Raw genomic sequence first — 5000 nt, forward strand, 5'->3', positions numbered from 1 at the left:
AAAGAGAGAGAGAGAGATAGAGAGAGAGAGGTTGAGACAGAGCGTGACGGTTTGTTTTGGGGATTTGGAGCAGAACCGCCTCTCCGTTGGGGGGTCCCTGAGGCGCTCTGTATGGGATCGCATCCCCGCGTCTCCCCCGTTACCTCCCTCCTCCCTCTCCTCTCTTCCACCCTCCCCCCCTTCCTCCCCCCTCCTCAACACAAGTCTATCAAGGAGGTAGCTATGCGCGGAGCAAATGTGTCTGCAGACTCTGTCAGGTTGAGGCTGGGAAGTGGAGGGCAGAACCCCGAAACAACGTATTGTTCCACGTTAGGGGTTCCATGGGGAGTGAGTGTGTGTGTGTGGTGTGTGTGTGTCACAGTGTGTGTGTGTCACAGTGTGTGTATGTGTGTGTGTGTGTGTGTGTGTGTGTGTCTGTGTTTCCTGTGTGTATGCGTGTGTGTGTGCTAACAGTGTATGTGTGTGTTTCCTGTGCATATGCACATGCGTGTGTGTGTGTGTATGCGTGTGTGTGTGGTTACCCCTGGTGCAGGGTTCCACTGGAGAAGATTAACAGAGCTAATGATTTAAACGGTGAGTGTTTGTGTCGACAGGGCCTCTCTGCCAGGCAGCAAAGTGGTGCAAATCACCACACACACACGCCCTCTGGAAAGACAGGGATTTGAAGGTGATTATCAAAACATTGAAAGTAGCTTTTTACCCCAAAAATATATTCTACCAAGCAAGCGTAGCAGCAGCAATCTAGCCTTAGGACATGTGGTGTGTGTGTGTGTGTGTGTGTGTGTGTGTGTGTGTGTGTGTGTGTGTGTGTGTGTGTTGAGATGTTGAGATTATAGATAGTGTGTTGAGATAGGGCTCAAGTCATCACCTCACTTCACCTCCAATAACCTGCTAGTACACACACTCAGGAATGTCTAGAAGCGTCATTCACGAGAGAGAGAGAGAGAGAGAGAGAGAGAGAGAGAGAGAGTGGAGAGAGGGAGAGAGAGCGGGAGGGAGGGAGAGAGAGAGAGAGAGAGGGGGGGGAGAGGGAGAGGGAGAGGGGGAGAGAGAGAGAGAGAGAGAGAGAGAGAGAGAGAGAGAGAGAGAACGCCTACTGAACAGGCGTCAGTATGAGCATTCAGACACGGCCCGTACTGGAGAGAGAGAGAGAAAGAGAGAGAGAGAGAGAGTGAGTTTAAATGTTTCAGAGATAAAGAAACAGACTCAGAGAGAGAGGGAATGAGAGAACAGAGAGAATAGAGAGAGAGAGAGAGAGAAAGAGAGAGAGAGAGGAGCGGGCGGCTGTGGAGAGTGAACCATGTTCATTTTAATTAATCTCTTCTGTTAACGGCGTATTTTTAGCCGTATTGTGAGAGCCGTGCATCTGGTCGCCCCAGCCCGAGGGAGACCCGGGCAGCCTGCACACACACTCTCCCCCCTCCTCTCCCCTGCCCTCCCCCCCTGTCTCCCCCTGCCTCCCCCCCTGCCTCCCCCCTGCTCCTCTGTGGTAAGCTGCAAGGCTAATTATATTTGCGCTTAATTCACAGATCAGCTAACAGAGGGTGGCGGGGCTGCTATAGCACGAGAGAGCGAGCCGCGACCTCCCTCTCTCCCTCCCTCCCTCCCTCTCTCCCTCTCTCCTCCCTCCCTCATCCCTCCCTCCCTCTATCTTCCTCCTTTCACTCTCTAACATTCTCTCTCTCTCTTTCTCTTTCCTTTCGCTCTCTAACTTTCTCTCTCTCTCCCTCTCCCTCTTTCACTCTCTCTCTTTCTCTCTCTCACTCTTTTACTCTCTCTTTCTCTCTCTCTCCCTCTTTCTCTCTCTCCCTCTTTCTCTCTCTCTCCTCTCTCTCTCTCTCCCCTCTCTGATAGTGAAAGTAGACAGAGAGATAATGTGATGGTATTTATATGTATCTTAAAGCCCACCAAAGAGAGGCCAGGTCTAACACCCACCCTTGGGATATGTTCTAAACACTCTCATTCACACTCTTTGCTTTCTGACGTCACACGTCCTCTACCCCCCCCCCCCCCACCCTCCTCCCCTCTCAGGCCCCGTTAGCCTGTCCTCCCAGTGGAGAGTTGATATTGATGGTGTTGGAGATGGTGCTGGTGTGAAAAGCAGTGTGTGATCACTCTCTCTCTCTCTCTCTCTCTTTCTCCCCTCTCTCTCTCTCTCTCTCTCTCTCTCTCTCTCTCTCTCTGTGGGTGACCTTCTGTTGTCCTTATGGCCGCGACCCTCTAGTCAGGGTTATCCACGGTCAGAGTGGACCACCCTCATCACCTTCAATACGGCCATATCTGAATGCTCATACTGGTGCCTGTTCAGTAGCCGTTTTCACTATCCAAGATTAGAACGTTTTACCGAAACTTTTAGAAAGATTACAAACATTTACTGAAATTGAGTATGGAAACAATGCCAGGATGTCATACTAGATTTGCCGTTCCATGTCGTATGACTTCACTGCACACGGTTCAGGAAGTCCTTTCCGATTTTGTTTTGGTCCCACAATGCAATGGGGTAAGTAAGGGAGGCGGGCAGTACTAGTGAAATTGAACCACTTACCATGAACAACAGATAGATAGATAGATACACAGACAGACAGACAGACAGATAGATACATAGGATACATAGACAGATAGATAGATTCATAGATAGATAGACAGATATACCCATTATACAAATAACCGCAAGAAGATATTACGTCACAACACAGGATGTCAACATCACAGCACAAGGAGGAGGCGGGGGGGTTGTTAGGGTAGTCAGAGGGGTGTTAGGGGTGTTAGAGGGTGTTGGGGGGGTGAATCATTCAATGTGGTGATGGCGAGGGCACACAACATTTCTGTACGGCACCTTCCTGCACCGGTGGGACTGGGGGGGGGGGGGTCAGGGACCTGTATCTCCTCCGGACGGGAGGGGTGTGTTGAGTTGAGTGGGGGGTCAGGGTCTTGGTGGATAATTGTGGTTGCGAGTTTTTAGTCCGGTGATCTTTGGGGCTGTGTGTCTGTAGGGTCTGTAGATCAGTGATCTTTGAGGCTGTGTGTCTGTAGGGTCTGTAGTTCAGTGTAAGTCATGTGTGCCAGGTTGTTTAGCTGTGTGTCTGTAGCGTCTGTAGTTCAGTGATCTTTGAGGCTGTGTCTGTAGGGTCTGTAGTTCAGTGATCTTTGAGGCTGTGTGTCTGTAGGGTCTGTAGTTCAGTGATTTTTGAGGCTGTGTGTCTGTAGGGTCTGTAGTTCAGTGATCTTTGAGGCTGTGTGTCTGTAGGGTCTGTAGTTCAGTGTAAGTCATGTGTGGCCAGGTTGGTAATGATGCCTGACAGTATTGGATATGTTGGATGATTGTTATCATGGTCCTAGATGGTTTGCAACTGGGTATTGTTTATTGTGGTTATATTCAAGGTGTGTGTGCATTTGAGTGTGTATTAATGTGTGTGTGTGTGTGTGTGTGTGTTTGTGTGTGTGCATGTGTGTGTGCACGCCTGTGTGTGTGAGTGTGTGCAACGCCTGTGGTGTGTGTAAGTGTGCACGCCAGTGTGTGTGTGTAAGTGTGTGCACGCTTGTTTGTTGTGTGTGAGTGTGTGCATGCTGTGTGTGTGTATGCACACTTGCGTGTGTTTGTGTGTATGCACACGCCTGTGTGGTTGTGTGTATGCGCGTCCCTGTGTGGTTGTGTGTATGCACGCTTGTGTGTGTTTGTGTGTATGCGTGTGCCTGCGTGTGTGTATGTGCACGCCTGTGTGTGTGTGTGTATGCACATGCCTGTATGTGTGTGTGTATGCACGCGCCTGTGTGTGTGTGTGCCTGGGTGCCTGAGTGTTTGCCCATTCTGTCTGAGTGCCCGGGTTGATGTGGCACTGGGCAGCAGAGAGGCTGTTTTGGTTGGGCCTCAGCTGGCATCCTCGGTGGCATCACAGATGACTGAGCAGTTCTGCCATTGGCCCTGCGCGGGCACACTGGCGCACCCAGCTCAGCACTTTGGCCGGACCAGGAAGAGAGGGAGAGAGAGGGAGGGAGGGAGGGAAGAAGGGAGAGAGAGAGAGACAGACAGAGAGAGAGAGAGACAGAGAGAGAGAGAGAGAGAGAGAGAGAGTGAGGGAGGGAGGGAGGGGGAGAGAGAGGGAGAGAGAGCGGGAGGGAGGGAGAGAGAGAGAGAGAGAGGGGGGGGAGAGGGAGAGGGAGAGGGGGGGGGGGGAGAGAGGATGTGTAGTGTGCCATGTTTTGAGTCTCTCATCCCTGACTTGACTGTGATATCATTGTGTGCGTGTGTACCTGTGTGTGTGCGCGCGTGCGTGTGTGCGTGTGTGTGTGTGTGTGTGTGTGTGTGTGTGAGTGTATGCCCTGACTGTTGTACATGCTCCGTGTAGTAAACACAATAATATTCTCTACAGACTGTGCTCTCCTCTTCTCTCCTCTTCTCTCTCCTCTTCTCTCTCCTCTCCTCTCTCCTCTTTTCTCTCTCCTCTTCTCTCTCCTCTTCTCTCTCCTCTTCTCTCTCCTCTTCTCTCCTCTCCTCTCTCCTCTTCTCTCTCTCTCCTTCTTTCTCCTCTCCCCTCTCCTCTCTCCTCTCCTCTCTCCAGTTCTACACAAAAGCAATTGTAGATAAAATCATTATTGCATGGCCAATAAAACAGGGCCTATGGACCATTGACACTAAATTATATCAGTTATATCAGCTATGTTAATTCTGTGTCCTCCTAAGGCGTCGGATGGCTGATTCGTTCTCTCGTGGACTGGCTATTGTACAGTGTGTACTATAGTATGCTGCTCTGGCTGCCTAGGCTATCCTTAGTCACACAGTGTCCCCCCAGAACACGCTCCTCTCCCCGCCTCCCTGTGGTTCTCTGCTGTTGAATGACGTCACTGGGAGGTTTGCCCAGGCCCGTCCGTCCCTCATATGGTGCTGTTGGACTGTTGGACTCAAACAGTTGGACGGGTCTGGAGGGAGAGGGGGTGGCAGTGGTCCAGCTCTACCCAGGCCTCGGTGATCTCTCCTGGGGAAGAGCCTGTCCTCACCACCC

Source organism: Argentina silus (assembly GCF_951799395.1).
Source record: "Argentina silus genome assembly, chromosome: 7".
In the NCBI taxonomy this organism is placed as follows: domain Eukaryota; kingdom Metazoa; phylum Chordata; class Actinopteri; order Argentiniformes; family Argentinidae; genus Argentina; species Argentina silus.